This window comes from Schistocerca cancellata, chromosome 1 (genome assembly GCF_023864275.1).
Source record: "Schistocerca cancellata isolate TAMUIC-IGC-003103 chromosome 1, iqSchCanc2.1, whole genome shotgun sequence".
Taxonomy (NCBI): domain Eukaryota; kingdom Metazoa; phylum Arthropoda; class Insecta; order Orthoptera; family Acrididae; genus Schistocerca; species Schistocerca cancellata.
This window is the reverse complement of record NC_064626.1, coordinates 1,135,454,160-1,135,480,621: the sequence shown is the minus strand read 5'-3', so window position 1 is coordinate 1,135,480,621 and position 26,462 is coordinate 1,135,454,160. Positions and strand designations below refer to the sequence as shown.

Here is a 26,462-nt window from a genome sequence, read left to right as displayed (position 1 = left end):
AGATTTCAAACCCAAATCCAACGTTAATATAATTATATTAACTTCCACATACGAGGGTAATCCCAAAAGTAAGGTCTCCTATTTTTTAATAAGTACAGAACTCTGTTTGTGTGGCAGTTGGTCACACTGTTATGAAGCGTGCTTCACGCGCTATGTGTAAACATGCGCAGGCCGCGCTGAGGCGCTCAGTCTTGGCTTGGCAGCCGTTGAGATTGGAGCTCCCGTTGGATGTTACCGGCGAGTGCGAACTGCGTGCAGTTATTCGGTTTTTAAACGCAAAGGGCAGTGCGCCGATTGAAATCCATCGCCAACTGACGGAAGTGTATGGTGAGTCGTGCATGGATATCAAAAATGTTCGTAAGTGGTGTAGAGAGTTTGCAGCTGGTCGGGCCGAAATTCACGACGAACAAAGGAGCGGGAGTCCGTCAATTTCTGAGGAGACAGTGTTGAAGGTTGAGCAAAGCACGCGCGAAGATCGGCGGATCACCCTGGATGATCTCTGCACGTTGGTTCCTGAGGTTTCCCGAAGCACCGCTCACACAATTTTAACGGAAACACTGAACTACCGGAAGTTGTGAGCAAGATGGGTGCCACGCATGCTGACTGTGGACCACATGCGGCAACGAGCTGATGTTTCCCGCGCATTTCTTCACCGCCTTACAGCCAAACAGGACAACTTTCTGGATCCAATTGTCACGGGTGACGAAACCACTTTACACCTGAGACCAAGCAACAATCACGCCAGTGGCGGAATCCATCTTCGCCAAAGCCGCGGAAATTCAAACAAACACAGTCTGCAGTAAAAGTCATGTGACCAAGATGGGTGCCACGCATGCTGACTGTGGACCACATGCGGCAACGAGTTGATGTTTCCCGCGCATTTCTTCACTGCCTTACAGCCAAACAGGACAACTTTCTGGATCCAGTTGTCACGGGTGACGAAACCACTTTACACCTGAGACCAAGCAACAATCACGCCAGTGGCGGAATCCATCTTCGCCAAAGCCGCGGAAATTCAAACAAACACAGTCTGCAGTTAAAGTCATGTGACCAAGATGGGTGCCACGCATGCTGACTGTGGACCACATGCGGCAACGAGCTGATGTTTCCCGCGCATTTCTTCACCGCCTTACAGCCAAACAGGACAACTTTCTGGACCCAATTGTCACGGGTGACGAAACCACTTTACACCTGAGACCAAACAACAATCACGCCAGTGGCGGAATCCATCTTCGCCAAAGCCGTGGAAAGTCAAACAAACACAGTCTGCGGTTAAAGTCATGACAACCGTCTTTTGAGATCGGAAAGGGGTATTGTTGGTTGACTTAATGCCCAGTGGGACCACAATTAACGCTGACAGGTACTGTGAGACTCTGAAAAAACTCAAATGGGCAATTCAGAACCGGAGAAGAGGAATGTTGAGCAAGGGCGTACACATTCTCCATGACAACGCTCGCCCACACATCGCTCGGCTAACCATTGCTCTTCTGCAACCGTTACAGTGGAACATAATCACCCACCCACCCTCTAGTCACGACTTGGCGCCCAGCGACTATCACCTATTCCCTAGGTTAAAAGAACATTTGTCCGGAAAGCGATTCAGTTTTCCGACGACGAGGTGAAAGACGAGATTCATAACTTTCTGAACACCATGGTGGCGAGCTGGTATGACATGGGCATACAAAAACTGCCACAGCGTCTACAAAAATGCATCGACAGAAATGGTGATTATGTAGGAAAATAGCTAAAAGTTGAAGCTGTCAACTGGTGTAAACCATTATAGAAATCAACAGGTCTGTGTACTTATAAAAAATAGGAGACCTTACTTTTGGGATTACCCTCGTATGTAATACAATCACAATCATTATATTTTACTCCCATCAAAGTATCCGCCTTTGGATTGTCTGCCTCACAAACTCGAGGCATGCGGTCAATCAGTTTTTGTAGGTATCGTGAATCTATATGATTCCTCACAACCTTAACAATATTCCAGAGATGTTCCTTGCTGCATGTATAAACTTCCCTGATACGTCTGTCCACTTCATCCCAAACCATGTCCGCCCCAGTAGCTGAGTGGTCAGCGTGACGGATTGCCGTCCTCCGGGCCCGGGTTCGATTCCCGGCTGGGTCGGAGATTTTCTCCGCTCAGGGACTGGGTGTTGTGTTGTGTTCATCATCATTTTATCCCCATCCGGCGTGCAGGTCGCCCAATGTGGCGCCGAATGTAATAAGACCTGCGCCAAGGCGGCCGGACCTGCCCCGCGAGGGGCCTCCCGGCCAATGACGCCAAACGCTCATTTCCATTTCCATCCCAAACCATTTCAGTGGGATTACAATCGGGGCTATGGGACGGCCATACCATATCATTCAGTACTTTCTGTTTTTCCTTTGAGGTAATGTAGTTCGTACAGTATGCCGACCGATGTTTTGGGTCATTATCCTGTTGTATGGTGAACCCCTTTCCCTATTAAGCGCAATCCACTTCGTATTACATGATACTGAAATATGCTGTTGTACTGCTTCTGATCCATTCATCCTTCTATTTTCACAATGTCGCCAACTCTATCTCAGGGAAACGTCCCCAACCCATAAAAGAACCTCCGCCGTGTGTAACTGTACGTAGAACACACTGCTGGGCCAATCTTTCTCCTACAAATCGGCGAACAAATATTCTCCTTCTGGTTCCAAAAATCTCGTACTTCGATTCATCGGTGAATAAAACCTTCGTCCACTCTTCCGATGTCCAATTACGATATTTTCTAGCCCGTTCAAGTCTCTTCTGTTTATTTATGGTCATTAGAAGTTTTTTATTTTTATTTTTATATATATATTTTTTTTTTTTTACTGTGGCGCGTCCCTTTAATCCGGATTCAGTGAGTTTCCTTTTTACTGTTGCAACAGATATTGTTGTGTTAATTTCTACCTTTTCTGCACGAATTTGGGGCGCTGTTTTGAATCTATTTCTCTTACTGGTAATTCAGATCTATTTATCATCACTTTTAGTTGTTTTACGTGGTCATCCTGGTCGTGGTATGTCCTTATTGCTATCTGTTGTCTTCTGGCGGCGAAGATTGCATTCCACTCCCTCTATAGACACACCACACTGTTTCGCAATTTGGCGGATAGATAAATCTGCTTGGCTAGGTGCTACAGTTGCAGCACTTTTTTCTATGGATATCTCCACTCGTTGAGTCATACTAGCTATGTGCACACTTCAGTGTCACGAAGAAACTGACGTGCAGGAACCACATGTTATGTATCGTAGCAATGCTTGCCGTTCGCTACGGACATCACATCACTACAGGGAACAACACAGGTGCACCAAATTGCGGAGTCCGTCGGCAAATAGGTAAACAGAGATATCAGGTAGATGCATAACATTTATGTACACAACATTGTTTGTTGTATACTATTGTATCTCGATGGCCACAAACAAAATTTATAATATGTATAACTTTTGTACTATTCCCTTGCTTCCTCAACCGTACCCACTGTGTTAGACCTTATCTATAGAGAACTAGATGTCATTTATTGGGTGTGTTGAAATTAATGAGCAGTAGTGTACATATGCATATCGCTATATCATGACTTTTATCACAAGATATATATATATACTGAAAAATCCAAATTTATAAAAAATTTTTTAGAAAGAGGGGTGGGCCGTCTTAGGTCATATTTTTTTGCCATTTTCAGCCATAGGAGTCTTATCTTATCTGTGCCGACAGACAACCTCATTAGGAATTTACCGTCAAACTTGATAAAAGAGTGGCATCAACTACAATCGACAGAAGAACTGAAGAGGTAGTTGAAGAAAAAATTGGACTTTCGAACTCTGTGAAAATCGCTGTTAACAAGGCAAAGAATTTGAAAGTTACTATAAAGCAGAAGGGATGGTTGACAAAGTATTTTATTCCGTTATTATTGGTGTATTCAAAGACAGATTGTATGAACGAATATTAAAGGCACTATGGTGGTACGCCGTGAAATATTGTTTAAGGAAATACTGTCTTATCATGTTACTTAAGGAAGCACCAGTTCGCGCCATAGTTTAAATTCCTAATGGAATGCATTTTTCATTTCTTCAAATTTCATGTGATTCTTAAATGTAACTGTGAAAATAAAATAAATAGTATTAGAAAGAAAGTGGTCGAATATTAATGACAGGTTCCGTATGTTTTCAGCTTCGTGAATAACCTTACAAGGCGATCGATGTATTGGTAGCGATATTTGGTGTTCCGTAACGTCGGTGGTTGATGTTTCCACATCACGGTTTCTCATCTTCCTCCGACCAAAGCTCCCCTAAAAGTATTTCTGTATCGGTGTAGATAATCGTGTATCACAACTTGCCAGCACGCTTCACATGACTGTGACGTAAGTCACGAGCTACGAGATGTAGATGTTGCATCTGAGACGTGATCTAATAACGTGTCCCCACAGAGCGTGTACGCGGTGCCCATCTCCTTACGTCTACCGCAGCCCGCGAATAGAAATGTTTGTCTTGTCGCAAAGTTTGAACTGAACGCAGCACGGCGGAAGCGGCAGCAGCGCCGCGTGCGGTATCGCGGTGAACTGAGGCGTGGCGACAGCGGCTGTAAACACGGAGACGAGCGAAGGGGCGCAGTTTACAGTTTGTGTGGGCACAGCGCGGCGTGGCGCGGCGCAGCAGGGGCCGCAGTCGCCCCCAACAACTTGGGACAAGTCCGGCACGTCTTGCGGAGTTGTCGGCAAAGTGTCCCGCTCTTCCGCCGCAGCCCAGCGCCCGTCTGCAGACTCCTCCTCTCTTCAGCTCTCACCACTTCTTTCTCAGTTGAGAACGCGTCCCACTCCCAACACTCTCTGTATAGATCCACTGCAGATAACGCAACGGCGCGGAGATCCACATCTAAAGGCGGCACCAGACATGCGGTGTTTCTCGAGCGCAAACGAAAGCTCTCCAAGTTAGTCGGCTGGCCTTAATTGTGTAAGAAAGAACGAAAAGTTATAATTTTTGTCTATATCATGGACGTCCGATAGCACAAAAGGTGGCAGATGCGCAAACTAACTTCAGTGTCCAGGCCTTTGTCAAGCCAGGAGCAAGCGTTGAAGAAGCGACGAAAAAGTGGTAAAACCGTGTGATAACCTTGGCTCAAAAGACTGTGTTGTAATTTGTTTAGGAGCAAATAATGTTGCCAGAGAAAACTGTAGTGGAATCATCACATCTCTTGAAAGTGTGCTGCTGAAATTAGGCAACATAAATGGAGCTGTTTTAAATGAACCACACAGATACAACTTGCCTCCTTGGTCATGTGTAAATAAAGTAATAGGAAGAGTAAACAAAGAGAGAGATGAAGTACGCAAAAAATTTCTGTGAGTGAGTTTAATAAATGTAAGCACGTTAGACAGATCCATGCATACCAGCCATGGCCTTCGTTTAAATCACAGTGGGAAACAGCTTTTGGCTGAAGAAATACGTCGTTTGGTTAACTTGAGTCACAAGAGGCATAGTGTAGAAGCAGTTCAAAGTACTTTGGCAAATGGCTGATAAAGAAAAATTCGATGTCTTATAATAAGAGCGAAAAACATTTTTTATGGAAGTAGACTGTATAAAAAACTGTGATGTAGAACCAAACTGCAAATACACACTAAAGAGTGTACACTAAAATGCACAGTTATTAACAAACAATGTTAAGAAACTATATAGAGTTCTCAGTAGTAAATGGAAAGATGTTTCAGTTTCATGTTTTTGTGAACATTGGTTGCAAAATGAGTACCTGCATAACTTAAAAGTATTTTATTTTAACCTAAAAATCAGCTTTTCTAGAATGGAATCAGAAAGTGGGAACTTGTATGAATATATATAAAAGAAAACGTAGATTATAAGGGTTTAGCCTCTGTGTGCAAACTAGGTTGTGAAAGCGACTTTGAAATCTCAACTGTTGAGTTAATACCTGAAAAAACTATTCTTTTATGTCTGTGTAGATCTCCTGTTAGCAATACAAGTATTTTTTTTTTCTTCAGAAAACTGGACCTAGCCTAAGCTAACTAAAGACAACTGCAGAAACAGTGGGACTGTGTGGAGATTTTAATACTGATTTTATGAGCCATAGCTGTCACAGAGAAATGTTCTTAAATATTATAAAAGCCTTCAATCTGTGTCTAACTTAGCTCTCCTCCACATGTAACAAAAACTAGTGTCACTCAGCTTGATCAGGTATTTGTAAACATACCTGATCAGAAAAACTTTGATGTTGGCTGTAGTGATTACCTTTCGTAATTACTAACCATTCCCGAAAATCAAATTTCGATCAGTGTGCAAAATATTACCCATAAAAGGAGTTATAGCCAAAAAAATATTGAACATTTCCAGTGTCTAATCAGCAAACTAGCTTGGAGAGAAGTATATGATACCTCCATTACCAACGAAAAGACGGAAAAATTTTTGAAAATTTTCTTATATAGCTTTGAGATATCTTTTCCACAAAGGAAAGTGATTTCCACAAGGCCAGACAGATTTAAAAACTGGATTACATCAGACATTAGAGATTCTTGCAAAAGGAAGCAGGAACTTTTTCTGCTCTCAAAAGCTGAGAGCGGTCCAGAATTCCTTAGTTATATAAAAAATACAACTTAATTATGAAATGTGTTACGAGAGGTAAAAAAGTCAAGCAAATGACAAACATATTATGAAGTCATCCAATGAAATTAACCCCATGAGGAAGGCTGTGCAGTATATTACGGGAAGAAGGTAACTGACAACAATATTGTGATATCACACAGTGGCATAAATGTCATTGAACCTAGGTCAGTTGCAAACAACTTTAATTCTTATTGTGCAACTGTTGCTGCACAAATACTGAAGGAAAAATTTGTTAATCCACCTAATACAATATTGAAAGAACTTTCATCTATTAAAATAAATAATATATCCTTGTTCCTCAGTCCAGTAGGTTCCACTGAACCCATAAATACAGTTTATTCACTGAAAAGTAATTATTCAACTGGTATTGATGATATTGCAGGTTATATTATAAAAAAACAGGAAAACACATACTCTCTTCTTTATTAGACATACGCAATTCATCGTTATCAAGTGTTGCTTTCCCACAGCAACTGAAAATGGCAAGAGTAAAACACTTACATTAAAAAGATGATCAGAAATGTATGGTTAACTATAGACCTGTGTTACTACCTTCAGGGTATTTGAAAATTATTGAAAAAATGTTCCTTTCGCAAATAACTATATTTTTCAGAAGAATAATTTTATTTCTGGATGTCAGCATGGCTTCTGAACACAGCAGTCAACTGAAACAGCCACTTCCAACCTGATAAACTATGTCTTGAATACAGTGGACAACCACAGAAAGATCTCAGGTTTATTTGTGGACCCAATAAAAGCTTTTGGCTTGATTGACCACTCTGTGGTCATGAGAAAGTTTGAATGGTATGATGTAAGAAGTGTGCCAAATGACAGGATGAAATCATATGTAGGATGTGTGTGAATAATTACACCAAGAACAGTACTCGTCCATTTCCACATGGATCAAAACAAAAATGCAGCAAAACCATTAATATCTATAGATAACCAAGACATCAGCGCTGTCACTGGAACTAAATTTCTTGGTATCCATAACCAGGAAAATCTTAAATGGAGCTGTCATATCACAGCCCTAAATTGAAAACCAGCAGAAATGAGCTATGTAGTAACAATTCTTTGCAACAATTCTAGTGCAGAAACAGTTAGGGCTGTATACTTTGCTCGTGTACATTCCGTATTGGAGTAAGGCATCATTTCCTGGGAATACGTGAACCAGGAAACAAAAGCAAGTTATGAGAAAAATGAAACAAGCAAGAATCCTAAAACCATACAAACCTTTCTTTAAAGATCTTAAGGTCTCACACCTTCCGTACTTTTACATTCTGGAATTAGTCATGCATATAGAAAATACAGTCAGAAAAGAGAACTTTTCCCCGTAAACGAAAGTGTGTATGATTACAGTAGTGGGTGAGACAATGGCATACATGTTAGTAATTGTAACACCACATTATACGAAAAAGATATATATCATACAGAAACAAAACTGTACAACACATTACCAAAACATATAAAATCTTTTCCTGAACTATAAAACTTTAAAAAGTCTTTGACAGACTGCCTAGTGCAAAGCTGCTGCTATTCAGTCTCACAGTATCATAATAGAAAAGGTAGTTCGTACCTATAATTGCAGAAATAAGTTATAAGTGTTCAGTATTTAATGACATTAGTAATTATTAACTGTATAGATCCGATTTGTTGTAAAAATTTAAATGATACATGTTTCATGGTCGTAAAACCACCAGCTAAAGAGGTTCTCCGTCCAAGTTGTTGTTTACGATATACGTATTGAAAAAGAGGTTTATATGGACACAAAATATATAAAATAAATAGAACGATGAATGGCCGAAGTGCTCACCATGATATTGAGGAATAACAGCAATTTGGCGAGCCATCTTATTGCGTGAGGCGCAGAAAACATTGTGTACCACTCTCCGTTCCTGTTACAGTCGCAGAGAGAACGATTGCTGGTAAGACTAAGAGTGAGATTGAATCTGGAAGGTGCTGTGATATGCAAATGATTAGCTTTTCAGAGCATTCACACAAGGTTGGCGATGGTGGCGACATCTACAACGTGCTGACGTGAGGAACGTTTCCAACGGATTTCTCATGCACAAACAGCAGTTGACCGGCGTTGCCTGGTGAAAAGTTGTTGTGATGCCTTATGTAAGGAGGAGAAATGCGTACCATCACGTTTCCGACATTGGTAAAGCTCAGATTGTAGCCTATCGCGGTTGCGGTTTATCTTATCGCGACATTGCTGCTCGCGTTGGTCGAGATCCAATGACTGTTAGTAGAATGTGAAATCGGTGGGTTCAGGAGGGTAATACAGAACGCCGTGCTGGATCCCAACGGCCTCGTATCACTAGCAGTCGAAATGACAGGCATCTTATCCGCATGGCTGTAACGGACCGTGCAGCCACGTCTCGATCCTGAGTCAACAGATGGGGACGTTTGCAAGACAACAACCATCTGCACGAACAGTTCGACGACGTTTGCAGCAGCAAAGTCTCTAGAGGAACGGAAGGTTCCAAATGATTGGAAAAGAGCACAGGTAGTCCCAGTCTTCAAGAAGGGTCGTCGACCAGGTGTGCAAAACTATAGACCTATATCTCTGACGTCGATCTGTTGTAGAATTTTAGAACATGTTTTTTTGCTCGCGTATCACGTCGTTTCTGGAAACCCAGAATCTACTCTGTAGGAATCAACATGGATTCCGGAAACAGCGATCGTGTGAGACCCAACTCGCTTTATTTGTTCTTGAGACCAAGTAAAGATGCTATTTTCCTTGACTTCAGGAAGACGTTCGATACAGTTCCGCACTGTCGCCTGACAAACAAAGTAAGAGCAAACGGAATACCAGACGAGCTGTGTGGCTGGATTGAAGAGTTTTTAGCAAACAGAACACAGCATGTTGTTCTCAATGGAGAGACGTATACAGACGTTAAAGTAACCTCTGGCGTGCCAAAAAAGGAGTGTTATGGGACCATTGCTTTCCACAATATATATAAATGACGTAGTGGATAGTGTTGGAAGTTCCATGCGGCTTTTCGCGGATGATGCTGTAGTATACAGATAAGTTGCAACATTAGAAAATTGTAGCGAAATGCAGGAAGGTCTGCAGCGGATAGGTACTTGGTTCAGGGAGTGGCAACTGACCATTAACATAGACAAATGTAATGTATTGCGAATACATAGAAAGAAGAAATCTTTACTGTATGATTATATGACAGCGGAACCAACACTGGTAGCAGTTACTTCTGTAAAATATCTATGAGTATGCATGGGGAACGATTTGAAGTGGAGTGATCATATAAAATTAATTGTTGGTAAGGCGGGTACCAGGTTGAGTTTCAATTGGAGAATCCTTAGAAAGTGTAGTCCATCAACAAAGGAAGTGGCTTACAAAACACTCGTTCGACCTATACTTGAGTATTGCTCATCGGTGTGGGATTCGTAACAGATCGGGTTGCCAGAGAAGATAGAGAAGATCCAAAGAAGAGCAGCGCGTTTCGTCACTGGGTTATTTGGTAAGAGTGATAGCGTTACGGAGATGTTTAGCAAACTCAAGTGGCAGACTCTGCAAGAGAGGCGCTCTGCATCGCGGTGTAGCTTGCTGTCCAGGTTTCGAGAGGGTGCGTTTCTGGATGAGGTATCGAATATATTGCTTCCCCCTACTTACAGCTCCCGAGGAGATCACGAATGTGAAATTAGAGAGATTCGAGCGCGCACGAAGGCTTTCCGGCAGTCGCTCTTCCCGCGAACCATACGCGACTGGAACAGAAAAAGAGAGGTGATGAAGTGGCACGTAAAGTGCCGTCCGCCACACATCGTTGGGTGGCTTGCCGAGTATAAATGTAGATGTAGATGGACTATCAGCTCGGAGGTCGTGGCTGCGATTACCCTTGACGCTGCGTCACAGACAGGAGCGCCTGCGATGGTGTACTCAACGACGAACCTGGGTGCACGAATGGCAAAACGTCATTTTTTCGGATGAATCCAGGTTCCGTTTACAGCATCATGATGGTCGCCTCCGTGTTTGGCGACATCACGGTGAACGCACATTGCAAGCGTGTATTCGTCATCGCCATACTGGCGTATCACCCGGCGTGATGGTATGGGGTGCCATTAGTTACACGTCTCGGTCATCTCTTGTTCGCATTCACAGCATTTTGAACAGTGGACGTTACATTTCACGTGTGTTACGACCCGTGGCTCTACCCTTCATTCGATCACCTACATTTCAGCAGGATAATGCACGACCGCATTTTGCAGGTCCAGTACGGGCCTTTTGGGATACAGAAAATGTTCGACTGCTGCCCTGGCCAGCACATTCTCCAGATCTCTCACCAACTGAAAACGTCTGGTCAGTGGTGGCCGAGCATCTGGCTCATCACAATACGCCAGTCACTACTCTTGATGAACTGTGGTATCGTGTTGAAGCTGCATGGACAGCTGTACCTGTAAACGCCATCCAAGCTCTGACTCAATGCCCATGCGTATCAAGGCCGTTATTACGGCCAGAGGTGGTTGTTCTGGGTACTGATTTCTCAGGATCTATGTACCCAAATTGCGTGAAAATGTAATCACATGTCAGTTCTAGTATAATATATTTGTCCAATGAATACCTGTTTATCATCTGCATTTCTTCTTGGTGTAGCAGTTTTCATGGCCTAATGTATTATACAAGTAAAACTAAAGAAAGAAGTTCAAGTAAACATAGGTCCGCAAATGTTTAATTACGGAGTTACGCCTAATAAAATATTTTGCCTGAAATGTAGCCACTTCGCTAATAGGAAGCCATCGAAAAACTGTACAAGGTTAAAGTAAAGCACGATTTCCATTTATTTTGTTGTCATTAATCTGGTGAATCTAATAAAACATGACCCAGACGTGTATCTGCAGAAGTTTTCAAGAACATCCAGAGAAGCAAAGAAGTTATTTCGCAAATTTTTTTATTACTAATTGGCCCAATTTGTTTTTTATATTCCAGACAACTGCAGAGTTTTCGACAGGAGTTCTAGAGAATTTAATTTTGGAAAAATGATGGTAATAATGTTAACTGGAACTGTATGAATGTGTCAAATAATCTGCTTGTATTAATGCCATAGCACACGGCGAATTCATGTTAAACCGGAAAAAACAAAGCTCAGTGTTAAGGAAGTTGTACATTTATATACAATTTCACAATACCTACACAATAAATGTTCAAAAATACGTTTAACTGCACATGTATGGACATATTTTGTTGCTCGTTTCAGTTTCACGGGGTTGTTCTTAGTCACGTCTATTACACTCATGATGCGAGCAAGTAATGCTTCACGTGTATTGACTTTTTCCTCATAAACTATGTCTTCCATCGATCCCCATACGCAAAAATCCATTGGTGTTAAATCGGGCGATCGGAGTCGCCATAGACGTATCTCCACGACCAATCCATTTCTGGGGAAAATGTTCATTTAAACATGTAGTAGCTGCATTGGTTAAATGTGGAGGCGCGCCGTCATGTTGAAAATGCATTTGCAATCGGGTAGCAAATGGAACATCTTCGAGCCAGCGGGGCATTTCTTCTTGAAGCAATTGTAAATAGGTCTCGCCAGTTAGACGTCCTGGGAAAATGAAAGGTCCAATATAGTGTTTTGGTTATACCAATACCACCACAAATTTATATGCCGGCCGTTGTGGCTGTGCGGTTCTAGGCGCTTCCGTCTGGAACCGCGTGAGCGCTACGGTCGCAGGTTCGAATCCAGCCTCGGGCATGGATGTGTGTGATGTCCTTAGGTTAGTTAGGTTTACGTAGTTCTAAATCTAGGGGACTGATGATCTCAGATGTTAAGTCCCATAGTGCTCAGAGCCATTTGAGCCATTTTTGAGCCATTTATACTTTGCTTCTGGGACGTGTTTTATTAGATTCACCAGATCAGTAACAACAAAATAAATGGAAATCGTGCTGTACTTTAACCTCGTACTGTTTTGCGATGGCTTCATATTAGCGAAGTTGCTACATTTCAGGCAAAATCCTTTACTAGCCGTAACTCCTTAACCAAACATTAGCGGACCTATGTTTATACGAACTTTTTTCTTTAATTTTACTTGTAGAATAACATATTAAAATATTTGCATATCTTCGTGAATCACCCTGTACAAATGTAATTACAGCAATCTTGATCCTTACACGTGCATTACGCAAGACACTGTACCGCTCGTCGCAGAGGATGCCTCCTATAACAGTGTAACGTCGCTGTTGGGCAATCCACCCACCCCATCCACGGGAAGAACCAGTTTTGAACTCCTCTATATAACATTTTTGTCTCTAATTTTGTAACTATTATTCTTGTGACAAATAAAGATGGTAGGAAGTAATGCTTTGGAGCATACACATTCGGACGCTTAAGCTTTTAATAATGCACAAAGTCTTTCCTATGGCACCTTCCACTGACGCCTTTCCATAGTTTCTGAGGTGCTGTCGGGATGCAAAACGTACTCATGATGTTGAGCGCAGCTTTACGCCGAATTTTCTCTGTATCGAATCCAACATAAGATCCCAGATTGATGAAACATACACAAAAACTGCCAAAACTAGATTTCTATACACCACATTCTTAGTAGCAAAAAAGAAAATCCGTAGGATGTTACCAACGAATATCAGTCTAGCACCTGCCCTTTCCCCAAGTACTCTATCTGATCACAAGTATCCAGTCACCTATTAGTAGGCAATATGAGGTGTGTCCACATTTCGGTTTTATTACGGCATGATGTCTGCTGAGAACATATTCAATGAGGCGTCTGAATGTCTGTGGGAAAATGGTAGCCCTTTATACCTCCAGAGTCGAAATCAGAAAAGGTAGTGACGTTGGACGATGGATCTGGAGCGAGGTCGACGTCGTAACTCAATCCAAAAGCGATCAGTTTGATTCAGGTCGGAACTCTGGGCAGACCAGACCTTTCATGAATGTTACTGTCTACCAACAATCGCCTCACAGATGCTGCTTTGCCACTTGATGTACCGTCATGCTGAAACAAACTAACTTGATGGTTCTGTTACGCAGGTGACGTTAACTTACCAATCACAAAACTGTCCTGGTCGAGAATTGTTGATTTGATTCTGAAGTGGGAACGCGAAGAAAAAACCACAACCAAAAAGAGACGGACCGCGGAACATTACGGAGGGTGGCTGTAAAAATTGGCATGAAATCAGCAGAAGGAATCATCTCCAGTTCCAATCTCTACTAGCACTCTGGCTACCACAACGACTGTGCGTATGGAATTAAAAATTATGGGGTACAATTGTCCAACAGTTACTCATAAACCACAAAGTTCCGTAGTCCATGCTAGGCGTCGTTTGAGTCGATGTAAAGAGCGACGTCAATGGGTAGTGTCTGACTGTGAAAGAGTGATTAGTGGTGATGAGTCACCCTATGCCCTGTGGTGCCAATCAGAGGGAAGAAAGTAACCTGCCATCATGTGTAGAGCCAACATTGATGTATGGAGATGGTTGTGTTACTGTAACGTGGTGTTATGATCCCCTTCTTGCACTTAAGAAAACGCTAAATGTAGAAGGATATGAAAACATTATATAGCATTGTGCAATGCGTACAGCATCCGAACACGCACCTTGTCATAAATAAGCTTCTGTTAAACAACGGTATGTGACCATAAAGAAACCCTAAACTCCGTCCGAACAGGCTTTGGAAGGCTCAACGGTACCGACCGGCGTCACCGGATGCGGATGAGGAGTGGCATGTGGTCAGCACACCGCTCTCCCGGCTGTATGTCAGTTTACGAGAACGGAGCCGCTGCTTCTCAATCAAGTAGCTCCTCAGTTTGCCTCACAAGGGTTGAGTGTACCCCGCTTGCCAACAGCGCTCGGCAGACCGGATGGTCACCCATCCAAGTGCTAGCCCAGCCCGACAGCGCTTAACTTCGGTGATCTGACGGGAACCGGTGTTACCACTGCGGCAAGGCCGTTGTCAATGTGCCTATAACATTCTTGAACTGAACTGGCCTGCCCCAGTCGAGACTTGAACCCAACGGATCACTTTTGGATTGAGTTATAATGTCGACTTCGCTCCAGACTCAGCGTTCAACATAACTCCTTCTCCGATTTCGTCTTCTGAACTAGAATGGACAGCCATTCTTCCACAGACTTTGAGGTATCCCACTGAAGGTGTCTTCAGCAGACTTCATGCTGTCAGAAAACCGAAGGGTGGACACACACAACATAATAGGTGTCCGGATACTTCATATTAGACTGAGTACTTTTTTTTTACTACGGACGTCGTTTATAGAACTCTACTTTTGGCAATTCTTGCGTATTTTTCATCAGTCTGGGATCTTTACTATGTTGGATTGGTGAGAGACATAGACAAAATTCGAAGTAAAGCTGAATACGTTTATACTACGCGATAGCATCTCAAAAATTATGAAAAGGCTTCAGTGGAAGGTGGTAAAAAAGATATAAATCTGATTTTGCCTTCTTTTCTTATTTAATATTTTAGCAAAATAACAGATAAACACATTTACACATTATTAGTACGTAGGTATAACACAATGAAAAGACACAGAAATGTATCTGAAACTTAACAAATGTCTCTTTTATAATCTCTTCAAAATATTTAAAATCCATTGGTAAATTTCACAAACACAAGATCAAAATTCAGTAAATAGTTATTTAAAAAAATAAATTTTTATTATAACGCGTTTTAAATAAGAATGAAAAGTATAAGTTAATTTGTCCTAACCCATTACAGATTCCTAATAATATACAGTTAGTTCTGAAAATTTATGATTATGTTCAATAGATATGAAAATACTTTCAAGATTTATAATGAAAAGCGTGGGGCCCCTGCAATACAGAAATGATGCACGAATATTTCACCCCCTATTATCTAATTCATACGCCCGACGTTTTTTGTTATAAAGTTGTTAAAAATTGAGTCACAAATATTCGGAACCATCTTCATGGAGTTAGGAGAAATTATTTCTTTCCGTTTGAGCTCGATTGAGTACCTGTTATACAAAAATTATATTTATTTACATACAAGTATTGTTATTTAACGGACAGCATGCTATCTTTTCAGTAAAACGGAGTACAGACAGTAGCTAAAATTAGGCAATGTTCATTTCTTCTTCCCGTACGCTAGAAGAATTTTCAAATTTAACTTTGTACTCCAAACAATACACCAGCTTAATTAGTCTTGTGTTAACTAGATCTTGAGCAACTTAATGCGCAGCATTTTTTAGTAATTTTTAAATATGGGAAAGAAGAATTAGTCTATACCGTACATAATCAAATGAATATGTATAATGCTTATTTTTAACTTTCACGTATCCCGGTGATTTCTTCACCTGCCCCGTCTTTAGGCTACCATCCGTGGATATTACATCCTGGTTGTATACCACTGCTTTAGTTCAACTAATGAAACTGCTACAGTATGGTTTCGTTCTGAAGAATGAATAGATAGCTCAGTCAACTAAAACATAAGGGCTTCAGCCTAATATCGGGATATAACACACCTAACATTGACCAGCAAAGCAAAGTTAGCTTTAGCTTTTATTGGTTGTGACAAAGCCTACAACACGGATCGTCACGATTTATTTATTCAATATAATGCTCAGATTGTAAGTAGGCTGTTTATGTTTTCTTTATGTAAGTAGGCTGTTTATATTTTCTTATTGGCAACGTTACGTAGCGCTCTGTATGAAAATCACTGGCTGTGCTGTGTGCAGCCTGTGGCTAGTTTGCATTGTTGTCTGCCATTGTAGTGTTGGGCAGCGGCAGCTGGATGTGAACAGCGCGTAGCGTTGCGCAGTTGGAGGTGAGCCGCCAGCAGTGGTGGATGTGGGGAGAGAGATGGCGGAGTTTTGTAATTTGTCATGAACTGCTATATATATTATGACTATTAAGGTAAATACATTGTTTGTTCTCTATTAATATCTTTCATTTGCTAACTATCCCTATCAGTAGTTAGTGCCTTCCGTAGTTTGAATCTTTTATTTAGCTGGCAATAGTGGCGCTCGCTGTATTGCAGTAGTTCGAGTAATGAAGATTTTTGTGAGGTAAGTTATTTGTGAAAGGTATAGTTTAATGTTACTCAGGGCCATTCTTTTGCAGGGATCTTTGATAGTCAGATTGCGTTGCGCTAAAAATATTGTGTGTCACTTTAGTGTATGTTTGAGTACGTTCAGTTATGCTCAGCTGTTTGAAAAGCAAGTAGTGTAAGAGGTTTTTCAGCACAGTCGTGTATAAATTGTTCAAAGGGGACGTTTCAAGATTGAGATTTCAGGATATGATCGTTCGAATAATACGAGAGTGCATTTCTCGCACTCGATCAGTTTGCAAAATACGTAGTCAAATAACTCGACCATCGCCTGTCAAAACAATCATACAACGGGGTTGTCCTCTTGCTGTAACTCTACATGCAATCACAGTAGAACCACGGCCGAAAAAGTTACATAAAATCTACATGGCTCTCAGTATCAAATCCATATGTCACGCGATTGCAGGTGACATTAGTATTTATCAAGAGCAACGGTGACCTGCATACAAAACACGACGAACCCGGCAAGACTATACCACTGCGACCGGTAATGTTACAAACCACAAAAAATCTCAGTTTGTTCTACTAGGATCCTAGGAAAAACAAGAGAGAGAGATGGAAAAAACCATAGATTATTACAACGGCTAAACCGAATGGCATGGTTATAGCAAAATCGACAAACTCATCGTCATCGAAATAGCAATGAACGACCACAAAGCCAGAGCATTAGACCGACTGCAACAGATCGCGCTTATTAAAGCTAAAGTTCTAAAGCCGTTATGTGCACATTACTTATCTAACCTACAGATTAACTGATTTGCTCCGTTAACGTGCGGAATCAAGAGTTTTCTGTGGTGTACCTTTAGCAATGTGCACGTTAACGACTTCCACATCGTTAAAGTTCAAAAGTTTGTTTTCCTGATTTCTTTCCCTGCTCCATGTTCCTCTCCCTGCACTTTTAGTTTGAATTCGCCAGTGCTTTTTCGTCGTCGGTTGCTTTTATTTCTCATAATTTGCATCCGTTGCTAGGGTGTGAATTTGTGTAATTATTTAAGCAGATAAATTTAGCTCCCAGTTTGCTAGCAAGCACAGAATTGGCGAGTAAAACGGAGAAAAGTTTCTTCGTAAAACTCTTTAGAGGAGATTCAAAACGTAATCATGTTTTAATGAGATAATGAAAGCATAATAGCAGAACTGAAGATTTAAAGAAATAAAAGCTTCCAAGAGGAAAGAAACATCTTAAGATTGTCGAATAACTCTAAGTTATGATCTGTTGACTGTACTAGGACTGTACTAGATGCACGAGAAAGTGTGAAAAAAAAATTTTAAAACATAATTTCTTATGACGAAAACAATGAAATCACAAGATTTAATATAAACAACAGGTGGTACTATCCGCTCCCGTAACAGTTCCACTTTGCATCCTAGTTCTACTCAATACATATCGGCACGAGCCAGTAGTCTTCGTGACCATGACGTCATGTTTTCATCTGCCGCCAGCCGCTACGTTCAAAAAGTTGCATTGTAGCTACTCGGTAAATGTGTCTCTAGTATTAATCAATAAACCATTTAGTGATGAAAATGATGAAAATATATACAGGGTGGTCCATTGATCGTGACCGGGCCAAATATCTCACGAAATAAGCGTCAAACGAAGAAACTACAAAGAACTCGTCTAGCTTGAAGGGGGAAACCAGATACCGCTATGGTTGGCCCGCTAGATGGCGCTGCCATAGATCAAACGGATGTCAACTGCGTCTTTTTAAATAGGAATCCCCATTTTTTTATTACACATTCGTGTAGTACGTAAAGAAATATGAATGTTTTAGTTGGAACACTTTTCTCGCTTTGTGACAGAAGGCGCTGTAATAGTCACAAACATATGGCTCACAATTTGAGACGAACAGTTGGTAACAGGTAGGTTTTTAAAATTAAAATACAGAACATGGTACGTTTGAACATGTTATTTCGGTTGTTCCAATGTGATACATGTACCTTTGTGAACTTATTTCTGAGAACGCATGCTGTTACATCGTGATTACCTGTTAATAACAGAATAATGCATTAAAGGTTCAAAATGATGTCCGTCAACGTCAATGCATTTGGCAATACGTGTAACGACATTCCTCTCAACAGCGAGTAGTTGGCCTTCCGTAATGTTCGCACATGCATTGATAATGCGATGACGCATGTTGTCAGGCGTTGTCGGTGGATCCCACAGAAAGAAATCCGGAGACGTCAGATCTGGTGAACGTGCGGGCCAGGGTATGGTGCTTCGACGGCCAATCCACCTGTCATGAAATATGCTATTCAATACCGCTTCAACCGCACGCGAGCTATGTGCGGGACATCCAACATGTTAGAAGTACATCACCATTCTGTCATGCATTGAAACGTCTTGTAGTAACATCGGTAGAACATTACGTAGGAAATCAGCATACATTGCACCATTTAGATTGCCATCGGTAAAATGGGGGCCAGTTATCTTTTCTCCCATAATTCCGCACCATACATTAACCCGCCAAGGTCGCTGATGTTCCACTTGTCGCAACCATCGTGGATTTTCCGTTGCCCAAACGTGCATATTATGCCGGTTTACTTTACCGCTGTTGGTGAATGACGCGTGCAAGAAATCTGTCATCGTAGCGTAATTTCTCTTGTGCCCAGTGGCAGAACTGTATACGACGTTCACAGTCGTCGCCATGCAATTCCTGGTGCATAGAAATATGGTACGGGTGCAATCGATGTTGATGTAGCATTCTCAACACCAACGTTTTTGAGATTCCCGATTCTCGCGCAATTTGTCTGCTACTGATGTGCTGATAAGCCGCGACAGCAGCTAAGACACCTACTTGGGCATCATCATTTGTTGCAGGTCGTGGTTGACGTTTCACATGTGGCTGAACACTTCCTGTTTCCTTAAATAACGTAACTATCCGGCAAACGGTCCGAACACTTGGATGATGCCGTCCAGGATACCGAGCAGCACACGCAGCACACATAGCACACGCCCGTTGGGAATTTTGATCACAATTGCCATACATTAACACGATATCGACCTTTTCCGCAGTTGGTAAACGGTCCATTTTAAAAGATGTAATGTATCACGAAGCAGATACCGTCCGCACTGGCGGAATGTTACGTGATACCACGTACTTATACGTTTTTGACTATTACAGCGCCATCTATGACAAAGCGAAAAAAGTGGTCCAACTAAAACATTCATATTTTCTTACGTACTACATGAATATGTAATAAAAATGGGGGTTCGTATTTTAAATGGCTCTGAGCACTATTGGACTTAACATCTATGGTCATCAGTCCCCTAGAACTTAGAACTACTTAATCCTAACTAAACTAAGGACATCACACACATCCATGCCCGAGGCAGGATTCGAACCTGCGACCGTAGCAGTCGCGTGGTTCCGGACTGAAGCGCCTAGAACCGCACGGCCACACCGGCTGGCCGTGGCCAAATCATTCGCTCGAATTGTCCAAGATGTTCTTCAGATCAGTTTCGAACCATTGTAGCCCGGTGACAAGCCGCATTATCATACGTGAAAATTCCATCGTTGTTTGGAGACATGAAGTCACGAATGACTGAAAATAGCCTCCAAGCAGCCGAACATAACGTGGACCCAGTCCCCTCTACGTAATCACAGCACACCGCCAGCTTGCACAGTGCATTGTTGACAACTTAGGTTGAAACGTCCCCTTAGAACAATTTATATACGACTGTGCTTAACCTGACACACAATATTATTTAGTGCAACGCAATCTGACTTTCAAAAATCCCTACAAAAGAATGGCCCTGACTAATATTAAACTGTACCTTTCACAAATAACTTACCTCACAAAAATCTTCATTACTCGAACTACTGCAATACAGCGAGCGCCACTATTGCCAGCTAAATAAAAGATTCAAACTACAGAAGGCACGAACTACTGATAGGGATAGTTAGCAAATGAAAGATATTAATAGAGAACAAACAATGTATTTACCTTAATAGTCATAATATATACACTCCTGGAAATTGAAATAAGAACACCGTGAATTCATTGTCCCAGGAAGGGGAAACTTTATTGACACATTCCTGGGGTCAGATACATCACATGATCACACTGACAGAACCACACTCACATAGACACAGGTAACAGAGCATGCACAATGTCGGCACTAGTACAGTGTATATCCACCTTTCGCAGCAATGCAGGCTGCTATTCTCCCATGGAGACGATCGTAGAGATGCTGGATGTAGTCCTGTGGAACGGCTTGCCATGCCATTTCCACCTGGCGCCTCAGTTGGACCAGCGTTCGTGCTGGACGTGCAGACCGCGTGAGACGACGCTTCATCCAGTCCCAAACATGCTGCTCGTGGTCTCGCGGTAGCGTTCTCGCTTCCCGAGCACGGGGTCCCGGGTTCGATTCCCAGCGGGGTCAGGGATTTTCACCTGCCTCGAGATGACTGGGTGTTTGTGTTGTCCTCATCATTTCATCATCATCCAGGAAAGTGGCGAAATTGGACTGAGCAAAGATTGGGTAATTGTACGGGCGCTGATAACCACGCAGTTGAGCGCCCCACAAACCAAACCCCCCTCCCAAACATGCTCAATGGGGGACAGATCCGGAGATCTTGCTGGCCAGGGAATTTGACTTACACCTTCTAGAGCACGTTGGGTGGCACGGGATACATGCGGACGTGCATTGTCCTGTTGGAACAGCAAGTTCCCTTGCCGGTCTAGGAATGGTAGAACGATGGGTTCGATGACGGTTTGGATGTACCGTGCACTATTCAGTGTCCCCTCGACGATCACCAGTGGTGTACGGCCAGTGTAGGAGATCGCTCCCCACACCATGATGCCGGGTGTTGGCCCTGTGTGCCTCGGTCGTATGCAGTCCTGATTGTGGCGCTCACCTGCACGGCGCCAAACACGCATACGACCATCATTGGCACCAAGGCAGAAGCGACTCCCATCGCTGAAGACGACACGTCTCCATTCGTCCCTCCATTCACGCCTGTCGCGACACCACTGGAGGCGGGCTGCACGATGTTGGGGCGTGAGCGGAAGACAGCCTAACGGCGTGCGGGACCGTAGCCCAGCTTCATGGAGACGGTTGCGAATGGTCCTCGCCGATACCCCAGGAGCAACAGTATCCCTAATTTGCTGGGAAGTGGCGGTGCGGTCCCCTACGGCACTGCGTAGGATCCTACGGTCTTGGCGTGCATCCGTGCGTCGCTGCGGTCCGGTCCCAGGTCGACGGGCACGTGCACCTTCCGCCGACCACTGGCGACAACATCGATGTACTGTGGAGACCTCACGCCCCACGTGTTGAGCAATTCGGCGGTACGTCCACCCGGTCTCCCGCATGCCCACTATACGCCATCGCTCAAAGTCCGTCAACTGCACATACGGTTCACGTCCACGCTGTCGCGGCATGCTACCAGTGTTAAAGACTGCGATGGAGCTCCGTATGCCACGGCAAACTGGCTGACACTGACGGCGGCGGTGCACAAATGCTGCGCAGCTAGCGCCATTCGACGGCCAACACCGCGGTTCCTGGTGTGTCCGCTGTGCCGTGCGTGTGATCATTGCTTGTACAGCCCTCTCGCAGTGTCCGGAGCAAGTATGGTGGGTCTGACACACCGGTGTCAATGTGTTCTTTTTTCCATTTCCAGGAGTGTATATAGCAGTTCATGACAAATTACAAAACTCCGCCATCTCTCTCCCCACATCCACCACTGCTGGCGGCTCACCTCCGAACTGCCAACGCTATGCACTGTTCACATCCAGCTGCCGCTGCCCAACACTACAATGACAGACAATAATGCAAACTAGCCACAGACTGCACACAGCACAGCCAGTGACTTTCATATAGAGCGCTACGTAACGTTGCCAATAAGAAAATATAAACAGCCTACTTACATAGCCCCCATGCTCCCCACAACAAATTTTACAAATTGTTTTGGCCAGTGGCCAATAATGATTTGATAAAATTTTTCATAATTACAGTAAGAAAGATATCAAATGCACACACTTATTAATACAATGTTGGTCAAAAGCTAAAATTTTCTCACAGTCCATAAAGATAGTCCTGATCATTCATCATAATAGTAATTACAGTTTTTTTTCACAAAGTCTCATTAGTAAAAGAAATTGCACACAGAAGTAGTGGATTTCCTTGCAGTCTTGAAGAAGTAGTGTTGTCCTTCCAACGGAAAGACAGTGCTGACTCTTGACATGCTGACAGGTAATGGGCCACAACAGAGCAAACCCACCGCAGAGTCATTCGACGTTTTGAAGAATATTGGTAGGTAGGTAATCACAGAGCAGACCCACTGTAGTCCTGGTAGAGATTACGGTATTGGTGGGCCACCAGAGGCGCAGACCCACTGCAGTCCTTGTAGAAATAATGGTATTGGTGGGCCATCAAAGATGCAGACCCACTGTAGTCCTTGTAGAGATGGCCAGCAGCCATCTGTTGTGACTGTGCAGGTGCACAGTCACCATTGAAGAGTCTTGCAGATAATATAGCAAGTCCATAACCACCACTTGTGCACTCACAAATTGTTTGGAATCGTCCTTAGAACCAGCAATGCTGTTATCCAGTCCCTTGCTGAATTATCAACACATGTGCAAACACTAACAGTCCCTACTTCTCACATATTGTCCATATACTATGACCAACGGAAACGTGTGCAGTGAAATGTAACTTACAAGTTACTAATATGATGAACTGGTGTCAATTACCATTTTATAACATGAGAATACAATTACAAAGGTACAAAATACATCATTAAAGGACATAACAATACAGATAACATTTGTAGTACAAGCTTTACAAAAGAATCGAAATAACATATATATCAGTGTTACAGGAATTATGACATGAGTACATACATAAAAGATCAGAATAACTGTCGAAACATCAACATTACACATGAGCATTAAAACAGAATAGAATAAATAATGTCTAAGCATATTTACAAGGTAAATAACATATTATTAATGCCAATTATATTTGAGGATAACAGTATTCCTCATCATAGTGGATGTAGCTTAGTATTAGAAGAAGAAAAAAATTCTATGAAACTACACAGAGACAGGAAGAAAACAAATACACAAGGGTACACAAACACATAGTGGGATAACACAAAAGGAAAGGACAGCGTTTGTTTTACTGCAGTATTTTGCATGGAGATCTCACTTGGTTCATCATTATTCCTAAAAGTCCTATCTATACCTGCTTTCTGTACTTTTTTCATATAACTTCTCAATGCATTTCTTCCAATTCATTGCATCTCATTCTCTTATATAGTGTACCCCCTCTTAAGCTAACTTAAATCTACTGAGCTCAGATGCTAAACTAAGGGATGAGGCAATGCAGCAACACAAAACAATTAACACAAACATCAATGACAAAAAAATTCAAATTGGCAAAGCAATTGCAATATTACAACTAATATAAGGCACTGTGCAGCAAACAAGAAAACTAAATCCGTAGTAAAACTGGCTTAACAGTGTAATACAAAGTCAAATTCTGTAACATTATGCCTGGAAAACAGCAGCACCAAATAACAAAACTTATATCTAAACATGACATAGCTCAAGCAGAAAAAATATTACACTAAAATGGCCATGTCTAATACCTATGTCACATCTTAACACTAGAGTGATGCATCACAAGAACTTACACTAGCAGATAAGTTACCAAATCGTAAAGAAATTATTTATGCAATTCCTGTGAAGGGAAATGTCTATGTGCCCTAGTTTTCTTGGAAGTAAATCATAAATTTCTTATTGACTGGATCTGTAGGCATAAAATAACTATATTAGTACATATATTAAATTTTATTTTAACCAATGCTGCAGTGCAGCTAGAAACTAGATATTAAAGAAAATGAGCAAATATGTACAAAGTAAAGCATAAGAACATCATTCAGTAGTCATGAGGCATTTCATAAGTTAGTAGAAAAATCTCTCAACTAGAGAGACAGTAGTATTAATCAGGTGTATAGACATAAAAATATTTCTTGTCATTTCATTAGGCATTTCAGTAAATATCATAAATTAAGAGCTCCACAGTGTAATCATATGTTTTCAAGTTCGACCATGTCGTTTTTGCGATGCTTTCTACAAAGGAATGTCAACAGCGAGGTTAATGGCCTCTTTTTTTCTCCACCTAATGGCTTTCTTTTGTCAGACGACTACCTCTCAGCTGGGTGCCCACAACGCATTACGTGCAGGTGGTCACTTAACTTTCTTACGGAAATATTTACTACAGCAGTTTCCGCTACAGTGACAGTCTCATATAAAAATATTTCACAGGTCAAGAATTTGCGTTACAAATCTGTAGAAACAAAATGCTATTGATGTAACAATGTCCAAAAAACTTTCATCGGCATTGTAATACATTCACGCATTTACATACACATTTCATAACTCTTAAAGTACGTTTCTTGGTTTCCAACATCCTTTTTCACAAGTCAGAGTCCCTAACCACTATTGATTACTCCTTACCTTATTCGTCAACACTTCTTCAATATTTCATCTTAATAAATATGTAGCATAATCAAATTCCTCATATAACATCGGCTTATTGATCATAAACATACCTCAACAGCATAATACACATCGTCGTCATAAAAATAACATCATAATACCTCAGTCAAATCTCAAAAACGTCGTAGCTTTCTGCAATAATTTCAAAACCTAAAGAAAATTCTCTGACCATGTCAAAAGTGTCATCTACCTCAAACGTTCTTTAAAAATCATGATCCCATACCAAATACATCATTCAAAGCTCTCATAGTATCACAATGGTTACAAAAAAATATGAACAGTGCACAAAGTACAGACAAAATACAATTTCGTAAGTGTGAAGTAATCCAACTCTGTAATTGCGTAAACATGTGTCACTGACATAGTAAAAAGATGTTTGTTTCTCTGTTAAATGATCAGATAGCTGTGTAATTTATGTGTTAGAGAAATATGGTACCGATGTGTTAAATTGTATAAGCAAATACCATGTTAGCTAGGGCTCCTTGTGCTTGCCAAACACATGGTACACAAAGTAGGCGTGTACCCCCCTGAGGTTTATTGTAATTATACCCTCAGGTGTTACAGATTACAGCAATGGAATGAAATGCATCACGGAAAACTTTCTTTGTAATTCAAAAATCTTTAAAAATAAATGTTTTAAGTACAAAATTAATCACTCAAATACGTGTCCTGTAGCGCTAAACTGTGCGTCTTGTTGTAAGATAATCTCTGTGGAAGTGTCGTAGTTATTGTCCTCCAAAAGCTAAGTTCTGCAGAAGTCAATGTAGTGACCTCATGATAAACAAAAGTGAAATGCTTTGCGTATAGATATCTTACTTATTACGCTTATTGCCATGATGAAGAAAGTACTGTGCTGTAACGTATTGTTGTGCTACGGAAAAGGCTGTCTCATTGTAGCTGTACCACAAAAGTTACTATTAAACATGTTTTACTTTCCAGAAGAATTCAGAAAAACTGTGCAGATATGAAACAGAAACACCGCAAAAGCAACATTGTAAATTGTCACTCATTAGTAGCGTCGTGATAAAATCGTGTAGCTGTCACATTAACTAACCACTGTGTCATCTGTTCGCAATAACAATGCTTTCGTAATTTCTGTTTGAATAAGTTCTCTTGGTTCTTGACTGGATATTTAACTTTAAACATTCTTGCATGGTAACAGTTTCTAAAGCATACTAGTAACGTGAAGTGAAACGTTTTATGGCAAAGACAAAGTTAAAAAGCAGATTATCTTTCAATAAACGGTTTTACATGTGAAATGTGTTGTAAACCTTTACTCTTCCTAGTAC

The 26,462-nt window shown here is 41.6% G+C and overlaps 1 pseudogene; it reads right to left on the bottom strand.

Annotated features, from left to right (window-relative positions):
* Nucleotides 1-14,425: 14,425 nt before the first annotated feature.
* Nucleotides 14,426-14,543, bottom strand: LOC126102597 (5S ribosomal RNA; annotated as a pseudogene).
* Between the last annotated feature and the right edge of the window lie 11,919 nt (nt 14,544-26,462).